This window comes from Monodelphis domestica, chromosome 6, assembly GCF_027887165.1.
Source record: "Monodelphis domestica isolate mMonDom1 chromosome 6, mMonDom1.pri, whole genome shotgun sequence".
NCBI classification, from domain to species: domain Eukaryota; kingdom Metazoa; phylum Chordata; class Mammalia; order Didelphimorphia; family Didelphidae; genus Monodelphis; species Monodelphis domestica.
The window spans coordinates 131,729,194-131,749,696 of NC_077232.1; the positions used below are offsets into that span (position 1 = coordinate 131,729,194).

Consider the following 20,503-nt stretch of genomic DNA (forward strand, 5'->3'; position numbering starts at 1 on the left):
ACCCTAGACTTCAATCCCCGGAAGTCCTTGGTATTTCCCAGAATTCCCTATAATCTCACCTGAGTCTCCACCTGGGAGAGATCACAATTAGTTTTTAAACTGGAAGTAATGACTACCTCACTCTCTTCTATTCTCTGCTTTCCCATTGCAAAGATGTAGTAAGTTCTGAATTGGCTAATTAGCCTTGGGCATGTGGTTTTCTTATTTTTTATTTTCTTTATTCCTTGATTTCTAATAATCCATAATAAACCTCATAAAATATAATTTTTCTATTATTAGAGACATTTAATTTTTACATCAGACAAGGTATAGATTCTCTTCCCCAATGAATCTGTCCACCAGGGTGACTGGAGATTTCCTCTCCAGCTCTTCTGGTTTATCCTCACAGGAAAGCTGCTTGATAGATGGTTTGTCCAGGGGAGTCTCAGATACGCAGATTTTGTCTTCACTTCAAATTCCAGACTGACAATTGGAAAACTCTTTCAACAGCGTGGAACTTTTACTTAGCCAGCTCTTAGACAATTCTAGGCTGTCACTCAAACTCTTGCTATGTGGCCATGGAACAAATTTGATTTCCTTTTTAATATAAATTAAACTATGATTTATCTATTTTTCATCAAATCAGCTCCCTAATTTTATTACTTCAATGGTTTTGTTACTTGCAATATTATTAATCTCTTATTTTGATTTTGATGTTTAAATGGGGATTTTACTTTTCCTAAGTTTTGTTCAGATGCATGCTTGATTAAATAATCTGCTCTTTCTTTTATGAATGTACTCCTTTAGAGATATTAATTCCCCCCTCTTTAATACTTTGACTGGACAACTATGTGATACAGTGGATAGAGTACCAGGCTTGTAGTTAGGAATCCCTGAGTTCAAATCCACCCTCAAATTTACTAGATATCTGATCCCAGGGAAAGTCACTTAATATGGTTTGCTTTAGTTTTCTCATCTATAAAATGTTCAGGACAAAGAAATGTGAAATCACTCCAGTATCTTTCCAAGAAAACTCCAAATGGAGTCACAAAGTATTGAACACAATTGAAAAATGACTATTTTCACTGCATTCCCAAAATTTTGGCATGTTTTCTTATTTTTTCATTCTCTTTTTGTGAATTTATTGTTGTTTCTATGATTTGTTTGTTGACATACTCATTCTTTAGTATTAGATGATATGGGGGCAGCTGTGTGACTCAGTAGATCCTGGGTTCAAATCTAACCGCAGACACTTCCCAGACAAGTTACTTAACCCTCATTGTCTAGTCCTTACCACTCTACTGCCTTAGAACCAATACAGGGTATTGATTATAAGATGGAAGGTAAGCGTTTAAAAAAAGGATTAGATGATTCATTTTCAAGCTAATTTTTAATCTATGACTTCATAACCCATTATTTTAATGTGATTTTTATTTTATTTTGCTCTAGAAAGGATAGATTTAAATTTTTTTGCTTGTCTGCATTTTTTTTTGAGAGCTTTTTGCCCTAAAACATGGTTTAGGCATCATTTGCCACTGAGAAAAAAAATCTATACTCCTTTCTATTCCCATTCAATTTTTTCCAATGGCCTTTCTAATCTAACTTTTCTAAGATTCTATTCATTATCCTGAATTCTTTTTTCTTTATTGTATGATTATTATGTATTGTATGGTTAAATAGTTCTGAGAGTAAAAGACTAGTATACCATTACTGTCTGTTTCTTCCCCTAACTCATTTAACTTTTCACTTAGAAATTTGGATGATATGCAGTTTGGTGCATATATGTTTAGTACATATATGCTTGGTATACATATCTTCATTGTCTGCTATCTTTTAGCAAGTTGTGCTTTCCCTGCTTATTACTTGTAATTTGGTAGTTTTTTTTGGTTTTGCTTTGTCTGAAATCATCATTGTTACCACTGCCCTTTTAACTTCATCTGAAGTATAATAGATTATGCTCTAGTCCCTTATTTTAAATCTGGGTTCATATCTCTGTTTCCTTTTTGTTTGTTTGTTTGTTAAATAACATATTGTTACATTCTGTTTTCCAATCTATTTGCTTCTATTTTATAGGTGAATTAATCTAATTCCCATTATTCCTATGATTACTAAGTATGCATTTACCTCCATCTTTTTTATTTTTTTGGTTTTCCACCTCTCTCTATTTTTACTTTGTCATTTCTTAGAAGTATATTTTGCTTTTGATTACCTCTTTTCATCAGCCCTTCCTTTTATTTTCTCCTCTCTTTTGCCATTTTCTTCTTCTTTCTTATTGGGAAGATAGATTTCTATATCCAATTGAGTATTTATATATATGCATATAACATAGACATATAATATACACATATAATCTCCTCTTTGAACCTATATCAAACTGAATATATTCTACAGTTTTTTTACCAATTCGGATTAGTTTCAAATATTAACTGTCTCCCTACCATTTTCCCTTCTATTGTAAAAGTTCTTCCTTGAACATATAATTTGTTTGAGATAATTTCCCCCCACATCTCTCTCCCTTTCTTTTCTCTCTTGGTATCACCTTTTCTCAACTCTTCAATTTTTAGATCATCCCAATATGATCTACTCTTTCACCTTCTCTGTCTATGCATACTCCTATTTGTCTTAATAACAATAAAGTTCTAGAGTTACGTGTATCTTCTGTTTCAAGAATGAGGTGGGATTATAGGAGACACTATTCTAAGCTTCAGGCTTTTTTGTGCTGATGTTTTCAAAGCTAGTTCTGAGGTTTGGGAAATTTTGAATCCTTCTAAAGTGGTATGATCCAGGGAGAAGCATAATCATTGCTAACTCTTAAGTAGTCTTGAGCTGGCAAAAAATGTCTCTTGCTAATCTTTTTTTTTTTTCCCTTTGCTGCTCCAGATTTAGATTTGAGGTAGTATTTTAAATGTGTTTGGAGGGGGATGTTGGAATAGTATGGCTGGTTCCTCTGTTCTGCCATCTTGCCTCTGTCTCCAGAAGTCCCTCCATGCATTTAAATGAAGCAATTGTATTAGTTAGAATGTGTACCCCGAACTACATTTCCCACAATCCCCCTTTCCTTTTCCTGTATGTGTATCATTGGTTAATTTGTTATTCAGTTTCAGTTTCCTTCTTGCTGGCACTCTCTACCCCAGAAGCTCTTGGGGCTTGGACCAGCATGGAGGAAGGGAGTGGCTTTTCTTTCCCTGGTATTACTTACTCTTTGATCTAAGTTGATTTTAATAAATACTATTAAAATAACACTTTGATTATCAGATATTAATTTTGATCTTTACATTTGGCAACTCTGGTGGGACTCAAACCCACGAACTTTGAATACCTCTACCTAGGCAACTAGAAGACCAATGCACTATCCACTGTGCCACAGAGCCACTGTAAATACTATGAGGGCACAGAGCCTAAATTTTCTCCACTTTGTTCTTCACCCAGTATCTAGCACTGTTATGCTTCAGTGCATTGGCAGTGTAAAAAAAAATGAAAGAAAAAAATAATGGGCATTTTTATCAAGTTTACAGAGCACTTAACATATTTAAGGAGGCAATATGACAAAATGGTTAGAGTGCTGAACATGGAGACTGGAAGACCCAGCTTCAAGTGGATCCTCAATGACTAATGTAACCCTGGGCAAATTATTTACAATCTCTAAACCTCAGTTTCCTCATATGTAAAATAGAGAATGTTATTAGCATTAAATGAGATATATGTAAAGCAATCAGTAAAACATAACATTGTACATATAATCAGATAAATATATTTATATATTTATATCTATAAATAAATTAAAAAAAATTGAATGGACTGTATATCAGTAGCTTATGGTGCTTATCAGGAAATAGGCATGCTGCATTTTAATCATATTTTTTAAAATAATATTTTAAAATAGCTAAATTGATGAGTTACATGAAAGGTCTGTAACACTTTTGTGTGGCTTTCTTAATATTGCAAGTATCTACTTTATAAATATTTGATTTAGATATCAGGTTATAAACACTGCTGGATAATGTCACAAAGCTAGGAGAAATGACTAAAATGATGAAAATGAACATTGAATTCCTACTGTACTATGTTTTGCTGGATCCTCTTTTTTTCTTCAAGTCTCTTTAGTTAATTGTGCATGCTACAGTTTTCATACTAGCAACATAATGTGTAGTCTCTAGCAATCCTGCTACTCTAATATATTTCTAAACTTGCAGTGACAACCATGCTAAATTAAAAGAATTCTCAGACTCCTAACACTCATCTCTTCCTTAATGTTTCAGGAGGAGGAGGGACTAGATGACCTCTGAAACCTATGTACTACTCAGGAGAACATTTATAATAACAGATTTGTGGGGTATGTATGGTTTCCATTATATGGAGGCATATGGAGATTATTACACTTTTAACAGATTTTTCTAAAGAATGACTATAAAGTCCCTTTGCAAGATGACTGGCAAGCATGCTATCTTCTTACGACATGAGAATGGGTTGGTAATGAGTTTGACATGGCATGGCCACCTAAAAAGTTCATAACTGAGATGAGTTACTTTGGGAGAGCAAACTCTTTACACAACTAAGATTTTACCAAACCAGAAAACTCATTAACACGGGAGGAAGTACAAGAATCCATTTGTAGTATTGAAAGCTGCTCAGATTTCATTTATAACTTCTTAGTAGAAATTGAGCAAAAGACAGATTGAACAAAAAGTCATCTTAACTAGATATTATTACATATTCATATATTCAATTTTCAGTACTCTTTTAATGTTGATAAGGATTATTTGTTTTATGGAAGAAGTCAGTACATATCCAATTTGAGGAGGTATAATTAGGTTCAAGGACAAAGTCCTTACTCTGAGCCTTCTAGTCAACCCCTACTAGGGAAAAATTAGAAAGTAGTAATTAATAGATGTGTTTTTGTCTTCCTTTAGTCTTCTTCAGACGTGAATAATCTGAACTATTTTAGAGCCTTCTCTCCATTCCCAAATTATTCTGTAATAAGAAACTTGATCATAGGAGCTTCTTTTTTCATCTTTCCACATGTTTTACTATGACCTCATGTCAGAAGAAGTCATCTCATAACTTGATGGGCAGAATCTATTTCTTATGATCCTGAAAGAAAAAGTTGACAGTGGATCGAGTGCCAGGTCTAGAGCCAGGAAGAACTGAATTCAAATCCAACCTCAGACACCTACTAACCATGTGATCCTGTAAAGGTGAAAATCACCTTAAAAGGTTGTTATAATGGTAATTTATGGTCACCAAGGAATTTACTTATGAAATTCCTAAAAGAAACACTCAAGTCAGAACGGAGTTTATGTTGGTTTAATCACAATGGGAGTAAAAAAAAAGGGAGAGAGAGAGAAGGAGAGAGGAGAAAAGGGGAAAAAGTTAACTCAACCTTCTGGCTGAGCCAGAGGGAGTTTAGGCCCAAAGGGCCAAGGTAGAGAAGAAAATCAGTCCTTGACTCACTTGACCGATCTAAAGGAAAGCTGTCTGCTGGCCTCCTCCCTGCACAAGCTCCTAGCAGGAACTGGCATCTCCCCTCTCCACAGGAAGTCCGCGAATTTCAGAGGCTGTGCCCTACCTCACTTCCTGTGCCTCACAAGTCCCAATGGTGGCTCAAGCTTGGCTTAGGACAGCCCAGATGGGCAGTTAGTTATTTCTGATTTGTCATTGACTAGCACATGCCCGTGTAGTGTGGGTGTGCACAATTTTGGGTGCTAGACCAAGCAAGATGGAGATTTAAAAATTCACATCCTAGAAGACACCTATTAACCATGTGATCCTAGAAAAATCACTTAACCCTATTTGCTGTGGTAATGTAGCAGTAGCATTAGTAGTAATAATAGCTAAAATTATATAAAACTTTAAGATTTGAAAAAATTATTTGCAAATATTTCATTTTATCTTCACACTGATGTTGAGAAGTAAATGCAATCGTTAGTCCTATTTTAAAGATGAGGAAACTGAAATAGAAAGAGAGAGTTTGAGTGATTTAGTTAGTATCACCTTCCTAGTAAATATTTGTGGCTGGATTTGAACTCATATTATCCAGACTCCTGTCTGGTGCTCCTACCACTGCACCATATTTTTGTTTATATATCTTTGATCTTCAATGTCATCCCACCTAATTTATCCTCTGGAACATCTCTTTTATTGTCATGTATATACTCCATCCCAGCTCTCCTTCCTGTTGCTTTAGGTTTACTCTCTCTGACTGCAGCTTGAAATCTTGGTATGACTCCTGGCACCACTCAACACATTTGCTGCACCTGTTGTAATCAGGTGGCAACTTCTTTTGGCTGCTTATATCTTACTGCCTCCTATATATCTATGGTTTTTGCCTCAATAATTCCTCGTTGGTTGTTATCCTTCATACTTGAAGAAGACCAAAATGATATCACTTAGTAGGGATTGATGCATAGTGTGTCTGTCTGTGGCTGATCACACCAACTTGGGCTTAGAAGGCTCTACCACTGGTTGGAAGCATAAATACCCCATATGAACATTTGAGATGAAAATATTTCTACATGTGTGGGTCACAAATTTCCTTTGAGCATCTAAAACTCTGCTTTGCTTATATAGCAGAGCATCTTCTTTAATGCAAGTATACTATGCTAGATGGTCCCCTGCCAGTATCTCCCATGTCTCATAATTCTCCAAAGTTCTTAAGTCTGTAATAAGATATTTTAAGAAGGCAAACAGATTACAAGGAGAGTGTGTTAGAATGCTGTGAAGCAAGACTGACAGGGGTTAACCCTGTTAGCATCTTGGAAGGAGAGGGGATGCTGGGATTGCCAATGACCAACCTGGGAGTTGTTCCTTAACTCTGGAAGGACAACCAGCTCCCACACCTCTACTCCAACCTTTTTGGAAAGTGGAAATCATTCCTGTAATAGAATCTAACAAGAGCCTGAAACCAGCTGAGATTTATAACTCTCCTGTGACTGTGAAGAACAAGATTTGAGAGGGAGCTGATTGCACACCTCAGTTTGCCTTTGGAGGTCATATCCAGAGGGAGACTGGATTACTTCTCAAGCCTGTCTTCATTTCTATTCAAACTACAATCTAGAGACCTTTTTCTAAGTGGATTTAGTGTAGGTTTAGTCAAGAATAGAAGGGAATTATCAGAGAGTATAGTCAGCCTAGCCTATACTTTGGTCGAGGACTGAAGAGACTTGCCATCAAAGGCAGTTGGTTGGAAATTAAGCTAGTTTCTATTAGAGATAGGGAATAATCCTCACCCCACTTCCCTCATCCCATACCAGTTGTCAATGTCATTAAACCTTGTTTTCTCTGAGAAACAGTCAGATTGATTACTCCCTGGTCTGAGGCAGAGAGGACAACCATTTTTACTCTCTAGCCTTGAAGAGATTACCCTGTAAGACCAGCTTCTGCAAAATCCTGGTCAACCTTTTATACCATTTTAACAACCTTTTATATCATCTTCACCCTAACAAGTCAGACCTTTAAAGTGTCCTTTTATCACTTCTAATCATGTAATTTGCAATTTAGAGAAAACTTGTCTTGGGCACAGAAATATCTTGGGCCCAATTTCACTGAACTTTTGTCAAGCTGGTGAGTCAACTTCCAACCTGAGTTAGGACAATTTAGAATCCCAGAGTTGGCAAATAAAAGTGTGGAATACAGTCAAAGTTGATTTATTATAGCCACCTAAAATTCCCATTATTGGTGTCTGTCTTTTGGGTTGAAACACGATTACCAATTATATCATGTTAACTTTACTAAATGGGTGTATATGAAGTGTTCTGGGAGGATTAGCACTACCACTTTTTTTTTTTTGGAAAATTTTATTTAATTAATTTATTTACAATATTTTTCCATGGTTATAAGATTCATGTTCTTTCCCTCCCCTCACTCCTTCCTGTAGCTGACATGCAATTCCATTGGTTTTTTTTTATATGTGTCATTGATCAAGACCTATTTCTATATTATTGATATTTGAACTAGGGTGATCATTTAGAGTCTACATTCCCAATCATATCCCCATCAACCCTTGTGATCAAGCAGTTGTTTTTCTTCTATGTTTCTATTCCCACAGTTCTTCCTCTGAATGTGGATAGTGTTCTTTCTCCTAAGTCCCTCAGAATTGTTCTGGATCATTGCATTGCTGCTAGTAGAGAAGTTCATTACATTCGATTGTACCACAGTGTATCAGTCTCTGTGTACAATGTTCTCCTGGTTCTGCATCAATTCCTGGAGGTTGTTCCAGTTCAAATGGAATTCCTCCAGTTCATTATTCCTTTGAGCAAAACAGTATTCCATTCCCATACAATACCACAAGTTGTTCAGCCATTCCCCAATCAAATAACATTCCCTTGTTTTCCCAATTTTTGCCACTACAAAGAGCACAGCTATGAATATTCTTGTACATGTTTTTTTCCTATTATCTCTTTGGGGTACAAATCCAGCAAGCACTACCACTTTTTATGTCTAACTTCCATTTAACTCTCACCTATAGCTCCAAAAGGCTGCACAACAGCCATATCCCCATTAAAACAATCTCAGCAAATGAGATAAAAAAGTGTGTGAGGGTAATGAGACTTCAGACCCATTTTTGAGTTAGGGGTAAGTCTTACCCCAAAGAGGGACAGATGAGAACAATTTGTTCCACCAGTCATGAAAGATTCTCAAGAAGATACTTTGGAGCACTGAAGGATTGGTCAGACATCGAAAGACACCAAGGTCATTCACTGCATCCTTGGCCAACTGTAATCATCCTGACTTTTGTCCTTCTATTGGACTTTGATGACTCTGAAAAGAGAGGGTGAGGGGGTTGATGATTTTGTGCAAATCTGCTTCACTAAAATCCAGTTAAAGAGAAAGTCAGGTTATCACTTATTATGATGTCATTTGGTTTCATTTGAAAATGAAGGATGAACACAATTTAAACAAAGCAATAGGGTTAATCTTGCATCTTTTTATTTATTTATTTATTTTTGGAGTGCTGGTGGATATTTGTAATCCTTATCCTATTTTATTTCAGTCTTCAGTGGGAGCAAGGAGGAGGACAGGGAACTAGAAGGTCCATTTGAATGTGTATACATGCCCACCACCATTGTTAATAAGTAATTTTTAAGTCAAATTCTATCTCAAAGGACTAGATCCTATAAATGCAATGCAAAGACAAGTTTTTGTTACTGAAATTGCCTGAAAGCACATAGCCTTGCAAATATAATTCAACCAGCTCCCAGAGAAGCAGAAATTGAAGTGAAAGATGTATCTTTTGTCACAGAGCAGTACCAATATGCAGGAGCGCATAGATGTTATGTCTCATTAGATTTCTGTGATGTAAATCACTGTCATATCTGCAATATTCCATTTCTAAGTAGTAATTCTTATAAGGCAAACAAATGCTCAGCAGTATGGAGAATGTTATAAAGAAGGAATTAAATGGACATCAATAGAATTAGGAGGTAGTCAGCACTTTGAAATATTATAGTTCTACTTGGACAATTTATGATTATGAATCCCTTAGAAGGCATTTGGAAGTCCAGGTTGAAATAATACCTTAATAGAAATGACCCTCCAAGAATATATACTAAACAGATATTCTAGTAGTAGGAATGGTAGTCAGTTCAATTTATTTAAACAAATCTAATTCTAACATGTAGCTTTGCAAACAATTTCAGATATTAGTACCTGTAGTACAACATTCCAAAGTACATGGGGCAGTGCAAGAAAACAAGGAGCAGCATAGTCAATGCAAACAGAAACTACTAAAACAAAACAGATAATCTGTCATGTGAACAAAATTAAAAGGTAGTCTTACCAAAGACTATAAAATATTTTTTATAAAACAATTTGTGTTTCAAATCTATTAACTTTGTGTAAATTATTATATAGTTTTAAAATCTTGTTTCTGTGTTTCCTTTTGACATCTTACTTTTTGCATTATAAAAATTTATTTTTTTAGGTAGTTGTATTTGGTGTGTATATGGTTGTTGTGTGTGTGCATATATTTCTATTAACCAAACATAAATAACATTGGGAATTTTGATCAAAGAATACTAGTTTTATTCTCCAATATGGTTAATCAAGGCCCCAGGAAAAAAATTTGCATCAGCTGCCAGAGGCAGAATGGGAGTAGAAAGTAATTTACTTATTAGCATGTCTCATATATCAAGCAAACTTGAGGAATTCCTGTTAAGGAGAAGCAAGGTTGTGAAAAATATTTGTTCAGAGGGATTCAGTTATGTTGACTCACAAGTCTTTAAAAAAATAAGGAAAGAAAAAAGTGAAAAGAAAAATAGCTCCAAGAATTTGCAATCTCTCCAGGTAATGGTAAATACTACCTTTAAAGAGGAAACAGGGTAGTAACACTTTTCACTAGAAAACTAATAGATCCCAGAATTTTAAACAGAGAACCAGGTGGGCAACTCATTGGAGAGAGTAGCCTAGCCATCAATGACAACATCTCCATAGGAAGAAGTAAGCTACTGCAGTGGAAACAGAGGATTTCCTGCTGGGATGTAATTTTAGGAATGTGTTTTGTTTAAGAAGCAATGGTTCCTCTTTAATTGGTGGCATTGGATCTGTGGGAGATTGGACCACATGTGATGGATGCTTTTCATTGTTGGTAATTTGTCATTGCCTTGAGGTAGTTGCTTTAACAGTATAGGTTTTTTTTTTACCTTAAATTTCTATTAAAATTGTTTGGGTCTGATAAAAAAGAGGGTCATTGAATAAAGGCTTAAGAGCTGTATATATGGGCAGATATTGACCAAAAGAGTACATTTTACCCAATTGTACATTCATTTTAGGAAGTCTAAATTACAACATAACTCTATCATTCTTTCCCTCCTTTCAATTCATGTGTCTTATTATTTAAAAATATTATTTATTTGTCTGTTGTCCATTAATGAATAATATTTGTATTATAATTTTCTTATAAACTAGACATATAGAAAACTAGATTTTCAAATATATCAGTTCTAGTAGGGCTAGCCTTATACATAGTTGAAATAAGCAGCTGAAGTTGTCAACTACCTAATTTTTCCCTCCCACGGTGGCCTAAAATTTCCACCATTCCTCTCTGCTCTGCATTTTAGGCATGTTTTTAGAAGTCCTATGAGAATATGTATAGGCATTATCTGGGAAGGTAATTTATCACGGGCATTTGGTGGTATGTGTGAAGTTTGTTATGAGGAAAAGAATAAAAACAGTCTAAAATAAAGTATTTATTCTTGCTTATGTTATAGAACATACAATCAAGCCTGTCTTTGTGAGTAGACAGAGTAAGTTCTAGGTATGATTTGGTCCCTATCTCAATATATATCTTCTACCTCTTCTCAAAAGCTGTGATGTGCCCAGATCTGTACATTAGAATACCAATTTAGCAGCTGTGAGCAGAATAGATTGGAACGGAAAAGGGCTGATTGAAGGAATACCAATTAGGAGGCATCTGCAAAAGTTCAGGTAAGAATTCTTAAATGGAATTGGTGTGGGGCAACCAATCCTGTTCATTGCCACTTCTTTTATTGTTTATTCTTTGTGATGTAATGTCACACTCTCTTTGAACATATGAAGTTGTATTTAATCTTATTTGAGCTATGACTGACTCTGGGGGTCCCAACTACTTTCCTCAAATAATGGGAATTAGTACCAAGATCCTGACTGTATTTTATTCAGGCAAGAAAAACAGGAATGCCCATGTTGCACAAAGAATAGAGACATTTCATGCATTTTTATTGATTAGGCCCTGAAATTATATGAATGCATAAAATAACAATAGAATACTTTTACTTCCTTTATAGATACTATTGTAATTACTCAGTTTATTTATTCTTATAGCAATTGATTCACAGTGGTTAAACTTCTTTCAGAAATATTTATGGCCTCTGTTAATGACTTTTTCTATATTTCCCATTCATATAAGTCTGTTAACTTAGCAGACTTAAATACATTTAGCTGGATTTTTTTTTCTCTTCGATTGTTTCAGTCATGTCTGACTCTTCATGACCTTATTTTGGGGAATTTTCTTGGCAAAGATACTGTAGTGGTTTGCCATTTTCTTCTCAAGTTAATTTTACAGATGAGGAATTGAGAAAGAGTTAAACAAGTTGCCCGGGTTCTAACAGCTAGTAAGTATCTGAGAGTAGATTCAAACTCAAAAAGATGAGTCTTACTGATTCTAAGATCAATGCTGGGTCCACTAAATATTCTGAAAATTTGTAAAAACACATGTTTTCTGATATCAATTTTTTTTCTTAATAAATTACGAAATGAGAACAACTATTAAGTGAAGGGAGAATGGTTAAGGAGAAGAAAAGGTTTGGCATAGTCCCCAAAGGTTGGATTGAATTCAAGAATATTATTTTTTTTATGCAACAATGTAGCTACAGTTGAGATTAGATAAATGGAATTTGTAACCAGTAGGTATAATGGGACTTCCTCCAGTGTTAACATTTTAGGAGCAAAAGGATATAGGACTTAGAGCAGTAATGACAAAACTATTAGAAGCCAAGTACCAAAACTGCAACCCTCATGCCACATGTTAGCCCTCACCTTACACAAGACAGGGGAGGGAGGTAGCACTCCCATTGGGCTGTTGGGCAGAGGAGCTGGTGAAGTGAGAAATGTCCTTAGGCAAGCATGGAGAAGGGGAAGGGAGAAGCCCCCTCTGGAACATTCTGGTACATTCTGGCATGCATACCATAGGCTTGCCAGCAAGGACTTAGAGTAAAGTGATTGACAGTCACTAGCATATAAACAGCAGTATAACAAGAAGTACAAAGGAATCAAAGGTTGAGAACAGCATGAAACGCCTTTTTGTATTTTCGTAGAAAGAATTTAATACAGACACGGTTAAGTCTAGGTCTCATGCATTTCCTGTTATCCTTTCTCTCCATATCGAATGTACAACTTTATAGCAAACATCCCTCAGAATGCAATAAAAATCAGTTTATCTTTAGCTGGAGACAAAACACCAGAAATCAGAGAAGCAAGACTTAAAGAGAGCAGAAAACTTTCAATGCTCAAAAATGTCTATTCACAATTCACAAGGAAGCAATAGCATGTATGTGTGTGTGTGTGTGTGTGTGTGTGTGTGTGTGTGTGTGTATGTATGTATAAGAAATAGATGTAAGTTCAAGTAAGATCCAAGTAGACACAATCTGGAAAACAGCAAAACTCTTTCTAGGATCACTTTTTAAGTGGGTGATCTGGACAAGATTTCAACTGCTTTTATGTTCAGTCTGGAGTAGCAGAACCTCTCAGTTGCAATCTACTTCTCATTGACTGACAAGCATCTGGGAACCCTCTTCAAAAAATCAAAAGATTCAGTCCCACCTGGCTCCTCCCCATTATTAGTTAGATCTTTCTTCCATCTAGAAGAACTGATACATCTTGTTTTTCACACTGTTGATATGTGGATACAAGTGTATACTAGAACTTGTCAATTTTATGGCCAAGATTATGAAAAGAAGAAAGACAGGTTAGAGCAGGCATGGTGAACTGAGAACAGGGAAAGTTGAAAGAATTGGAAGTTGAAGAGATAAAGACAAACTTTTAGAGAGGAGTAATGTGGGGAATAGAAGGATGGAGAATATTTTTTTTTTGTCAAAAGGTAATTTCTTAGTTCAGAATCACAGAAATGGCATTGTTATGAGTATAGTGGGATCTCTTGCTTCTGTCCACCAGGATAGCCACCCTAATTCAAGCACTTGCTTGAATAGTTTTTTAACTGGCCTCTTGACCTCTAGTTTCTTTCATTGATTTTAATCATTAGGAAAAAATAAAAACTAATTATCTTCCTGAAGTGCCACAAGCTATTTTATTCATTTTCCTTCACTATATTCTATTTCTGCTGCCAAAAACAGCTGCCAAAGTGATTGTCTTAAAATGCAGGTTTAATCATGTTATTTTTTTAGTGGTTTCTCATTACTTCTCCACTTAAATATAAACTCGATTGAGCTTTTAAAGCTTATTTGGCCCCAACCTAGCTTTCCCGATGGATCTCAATTTGCCCCTAGTGCAATTTGCTTTCCAACCAAGCTGGTTGTTCTTTTGACACAGGAAACCATTTCTCATCTTTCTTATTGGTAGTGTTTGTTCTCTTCCTTTAACAACCAGTTTAAGTCACCCCCCCCACCCATTTTTTTGAGGTCCTTTGCTCCCTTATCTGGAAGGGTTTTTTGGATCTAGTTTTATGTTTAAATATGATCTTTTTGATAGAATATACATTCCTGGTGATTATGGAGTGTTTTATTTTATTGCTGCACATCAGGGTATCAACTGGCAAAAAGTAGGTACTTTAGTACTTATTGAAGATTAACTATCCTCTTAAATTTGGGGGCCTTAATCTTGTTTTGTGTTATAGCTTCTTTGGCAGTCTGGTGAAGCCTATGGACTTAGTCTAAGAAAAAATGTTTTAAAATTCATAATATTACAAAGAAAATTAATTATCCTGAGATAATATTGTCAGAATGTTACAAACAAACAAATTCAGGGATCCCCAAGTCAAGAAGCTCTTGCTTTAGATGGATTTGGTGGAGTGAAGATGTAGGTGATGCAGTTTGAGAAGAGTAATTGAAAAAGAGCTCTGTGTATTATGTTGAACAATGTGGATCCAAAACACATTTTTAATGCTTCCTGATTCTGATACAATGGTCTTAGTTTCCCTATCTATAAAATAAGACAATTTGAATAAATGACTTTTGAGATAATTTTAAGTTGTTTTATCATTCTATCATCTTCATTTTTTACTCTTTATAATTTTGTATTGATTTTGTTAACTTGATTGATTTGATAAATCATAATTTTATTGATATTTTGGTGTCAGGTTTCTTTGAAGTCTACAAGCAAATAGATTCTCTTCTTTCCTTACTAGGAAATACAAATATTTCCCAGCATATTTTTGCTGCCCTCTTTTATGCACTTTGCTATTGAAGTTGCTTAGTATCAAAAGCAGAAATATAATACAGTGAAAGAAGATGATTAAAATTTCTTGTGGTACTTCAGGAAGATAATTAATGTTTTTACTTTGTCCTAAACAGGAGGCTCTACAGAGTTTAAATGACTCTATGTTGTAGGGATCTTGTTTTGTCTTGATTAACACCTTTCTCTTTAAATTCCAGCACTCACTTAAACAAACCAACCAGGAAACTTGATTCTTTGAATGAAGAGTAACTGATGGGAAATCTCAGTGATGCACCATTACTGAGGAAAAGTCAAGGTAGAGAAAAAAGCCTGATCTGGAAGGGCTGGAATAGGATATGGGAACCAATCATATATTATGAAAATTCATTGGAATATTGTAACTTCTGTGGTTGAGAGAATTTCACTATCAGTGAAGTCCATTGGAGTATCAAAGTGTCTCATTAATTATTTAATTCATTCAATATTTGTGGTATTTTATATGGTTCTCAATATTCTTAGTGTGAAAAATAACAATAAAGATGAAAATGTAATTCTTGCTTCCAAAGAATTAAAAGCTTATCAGGAATAGAGAACACACATTCATGAAATCTTTGTCCTAATCCAATCAGAGGGCATTTAATTCAAACCCAAACAGGAATCTATTCAACAATTTCCAGAAAAAGAATTCTTCTAGTCTTTGTTTCAGGTCCCAATTAGTTAGACAATCTGTAGCTTTCCAGGGCATAAATTCTTATCATTGACAATACTTATTGTAACATTTTTCTTTATGTTGAGATGATTACCATTGTTGCTTTCACTTATTGTTCCAAGTTTTATCTTTTTCCATGAAACAATGCAATCAAACACTTTTTATTCATGATAACCTTCAAAACAAAATAAAACAAACATTTTTCTAGTACTTTACATTCATAGCTTCTTCAAACAAGTTGGTATTTTGATGTCTTCCTGCTTGTACTTCCTCTGACATTGATAATTAGAGATTTGTTGAGCAATTATCTCTTATGACACTCATGAGGCAGTATTCTATTATCTTATTATAAATACATAGGAGAGTAGAGAATTTATTTATTTTTATTTTTTAATTTTATTTCTTTTTTCAAGAATACTTGTTGATACAAATTTCAATATTTGTTTTCTGGCATTTTGCAATCCATGTTACCTCCTTCCCTCCTTCTCAACCTTTCACTATCAACAAGGAGTCAGGTAATATGACATAAGTTGTATATATATTATCATATAATACATAGTCCCATATTCATCATTTTGTGAAATAAGATATAAATTGTTTACATTAGAGAAAATTTCATGGAGGAAATAAAGAATGGCATATTTCAATCTACAGACTCTATTTGTTCTTTTTATGGTGGTGTATATCTGTTTTTATCATAAATCCCTTGGAGTTGTCCTGAATCCTTGCGATAGTTGTTATTTTCACAGTTGGTCGCCATATATTATTAGTGTTATTCTGTACAAAATTCTCTTGGATTTGCCTACTTTATTTTGCACCAATTGATATGTTTTTCCAAGTATTTTGTGAACATCTTTGTCATTTCTTATAGCAAAATAATATTCTATTGTGGTCATTTACCACAACTAGTTCTGCCATTCCCCAATTGATATATATCTATATATCTATATATATATATCACTTCAGTTTTCAGTTCCTTGCCACCACAAAAAGAACTGCTGTAAATATTTTTGTACAGGTAGTTTTATTCCTCCTATTTATAATCCCTTTGGGATAGAGACCTATTAATGCTATTGCCAGGTCAAAGGTTATGCACAGTTTTAGGGCCCTTTAGCAAGATTCCAAATTGCTCTCCAGAACAGTTGCTGACAGTAAAGCATTTAAGTCTGAGTTTTGCTCCAAACAAATTTTGGGATTTTGTATTCTCCACATCATTCAATACAGTGTGTGAATGGGAAGATGTGATCTGCTATACAAAATCATCTGTGCAAGTTTGTCTGTTCTCTAAGGTATCTTCATCCCTGCTTCTGAGTATAGATAGGAATTTCAAAAAAGAAAGGCAATTTGTAACAGATGGTTAAAAAAGTGATATCTGAGAATGAAAGGGGGGGAATTTTGAAACATAGTTTAAAATATGAAAATGACAAGATTTTAAGGAAGAATGGAAAAGATATAAGAACAACTGCTAAAATTATGTTTGCCTGGAATCTTAATAATCAAAAGGGCTTTAAATTTCAAAAGAAGTCAGAGGGAGAAAACCATGAATGGTTATCTACCAATCTAGATACCATACAAATAACTATATTATGACAAGAGGAATTATTAGGAGATGTGACCAGAAGTTCACAGAAGACAAAAACTAAGAAAAAAGCCAGAAGGAAAATCTGTGGGATCAGTATCTATACACAAGAGCACAAATATGGGAATTTAAGCAAGATGAACTAAAGAGTAACTCAACGAGGCAAAGATTATCTTTTATGTATCCTTGATATAGTATTGCATAACTCTGAAAATGATACCTAATTTGCAAGGAACCAAACTGTCAAAAGTTAAGGAAAGGGTAGGTATAGCGATGTATAAGAGAGATGTATGAATGTGGGCATGTGGAGAGCTGTATCTGGGTCATGAGCACGTCCTGTGGTCCTGAGTCTCTGCTCTAATCTCTTTTGGTGAAATTTTGAATCAGCAAAGAAAAACAAACTTTGGCAGGATGCAACATCTCATATTGTTTCCTGTGAAATTACACATGCACATGCAAGGATCAATTACAACATCTATATTCGGATATATTTAAATGTCATTCATGGATCAGCAATCTCCTTGATATATGTATTTCATTCAGGGGTACAAAGAGATCAAAACCTGTTTTCTCATTCTATGCCTCTCCTGTGTCCGAGATGAATGACACTTGAACCTTGATTGTAAATAAATATTTCTAGGACAGACATTGCAAGATAAATCAAGTCATTCTTGCACTGTAAGGGAGGAAGCAAATGTGGGATTGGAATTCATTTAGGTAGTTGGGTTGTACTTTTAATAATCTAACTTTTTTTAGTAGAAAAAGGGTCCAACTTTTGATAACATTAATATTTTTTCAGTGATTCTGTATTGTTTCAAATTAAACTGTTACCTCCAAAAGACTAAAGTTATGGGTAATGTATGTGTTGGATGTCAGAAGGTAGCCTCATATTTTTTTTTGTTTTTTTTATGCCTTCATTGTCTTTTTTTTTTAAAATATATTTTATTTGATCATTTCTAAGCATTATTCGTTAAAGACATAGATCATTTTCTTTTCCTCCCCCGCACCCCCCATAGCCGACGCGTAAGTCCACTGGGCATTAGATGTTTTCTTGATTTGAACCCATTGCTTTGTTGATAGTATTTGCATTAGAGTGTTCATTTAAAGTCTATCCTCTGTCATGTCCCCTCAACCTCTGTATTCAGGCAGTTGCTTTTTCTCGGTGTTTCCACTCCCATAGTTTATCCTTTGCTTATGAATGGTGTTTTTTTTCTCCTGGATCCCTGAAAGTTGTTCAGGGACATTACACCGCCACTAATGGAGAAGTCCATTACGTTCGATGATACCACAGTGTATTAGTCTCTGTGTACAATGTTCTCCTGGTTCTGCTCCTCTCGCTCTGCATCACTTCCTGGAGGTTGTTCCAGTCTCCATGGAACTTCTCCACTTTATTATTCCTTTGAGCACAATAGTATTCCATCACCAACATATACCACAGTTTGTTCAGCCATTCCCCAATTGATGGGCATCCCCTCGTTTTCCAGTTTTGGGCCACCACAAAGAGTGCAGCTATGAATATTTTTGTACAAGTCTTTGTGTCCATTATCTCTTTGGGGTACAGACCCAGCAGTGCTATGGCTGGGTCAAAGGGTAGATATTCTTTTGTCGCCCTTTGGGCATAGTTCCAAATTGCCCTCCAGAATGGTTGGATCAGTTCACAACTCCACCAGCAATGAATTAATGTCCCTACTTTGCCACATCCCCTCCAGCATTCATTACTTTCCTTTGCTATCATGCTAGCCAGTCTGCTTGGTGTGAGGTGATACCTCAGAGTTGTTTTGATTTGCATCTCTCTGATTATAAGAGATGTAGAACACTTCTTCATGTGCTTGTTAATAGTTTTGATTTCTTTATCTGAGAACTGCCTATCCATTTCCCTTGCCCATTTATCAATTGGAGAATGGCTTGATTTTTTGTACAATTGATTTAGCTCATTATAAATATGAGTAATTAAACCTTTGTCAGAGGTTTCTATGAAGATTTTTTCCCAATTTGTTGTTTCCCTTCTGATTTTAGTTATATTGGTTTTGTTTGTACAAAAGCTTTTTAGTTTGATGTAGTCAAAATTATTTATTTTACATTTTGTGATTCTTTCTATATCTTGCTTGGTTTTAAAGCCTTTCCCCTCCCAAAGGTCTGACATGTATACTATTCTGTGTTTACCCAATTTACTTATGGTTTCCTTCTTTATGTTTAAGTCACTCACCCATTTTGAATTTATCTTGGTGTAGGGTGTGAGGTGTTGATCTATTCCTAGTCTCTCCCACACTGTCTTCCAATTTTCCCAGCAGTTTTTATCGAATAGTGGATTTTTGTCCCAAAAGCTGGGATCTTTGGGTTTATCGTATACTGTCTTGCTGAGGTCGTTTTCCCCCAGTCTATTCCACTGATCTTCCTTTCTGTTTCTTAGCCAGTACCAAATTGTTTTGATGACTGCTGCTTTGTAATATAGTTTGAGGTCTGGGACTGCAAGGCCCCCATCATATGTGTTTTTTTTCATTATTTCCCTGGATATCCTTGATCTTTTGTTCTTCCAAATGAACTTTGTTATGGTTTTTTCTAAATCAGTGAAGAAGTATTTTGGTAGTTCAATGGGTATGGCACTAAATAGATAAATAAGTTTGGGTAGGATGGTCATTTTTATTATATTGGCTCGTCCTATCCATGAGCAGTTAATGTTTTTCCAATTGTTCAAGTCTAGTTTTAGTTGTGTGGCGAGTGTTTTGTAGTTGTGTTCATATAGTTCCTGTGTTTGTCTTGGGAGATAGATTCCTAGGTATTTTATTTTGTCTAAGGTGATTTTGAATGGGATTTCTCTTTCTAGTTCTTGCTGCTGAGCTGTGTTGGAGATATATAGAAAAGCTGATGATTTATGTGGGTTTATTTTGTATCCTGCAACTTTGCTAAAGTTGTTGATTATTTCAATTAGCTTTTTGGTTGAATCTCTAGGATTCTTTAAGTAGACCATCATGTCATCCGCAAAGAGTGATAACTTGGTCTCCTCCTTGCCTATTCTGATGCCTTCAATTTCTTTATCTTCTCTAATTGCTACTGCTAGTGTTTCTAGTACAATGTCAAATAGTAGAGGTGATAATGGGCATCCTTGTTTCACTCCTGATCTTATTGGGAATGCATCTAGTTTATCCCCATTGCAGATGATATTAGCTGTTGGTTTTAGATATATACTGTTTATTATTTTTAGGAATGACCCTTCTATTCCTATGCTTTCTAGTGTTTTTAATAGGAATGGGTGTTGTATTTTATCAAAGGCTTTTTCTGCATCTATTGAGATAATCATGTGGTTCTTGCTAGTTTGCTTGTTGATGTGGTCAATTATGTGGATGGTTTTCCTAATGTTGAACCAGCCCTGCATC

General features: G+C 35.1%; 1 long non-coding RNA gene across 1 annotated transcript in view; it reads left to right on the forward strand.

Annotated features, from left to right (window-relative positions):
* The first annotated feature begins 3,917 nt into the window (after positions 1-3,917).
* Positions 3,918-20,503, forward strand: part of LOC103091976 (uncharacterized) — an 83,006-nt gene continuing 66,420 nt past the window's right edge. Inside the window, exons 1-3 of the long non-coding RNA XR_469006.3 lie at positions 3,918-4,312; positions 11,281-11,400; positions 15,060-15,157. This is a non-coding gene — a long non-coding RNA (uncharacterized LOC103091976). The remainder of the gene's footprint in view (positions 4,313-11,280; positions 11,401-15,059; positions 15,158-20,503) is intronic.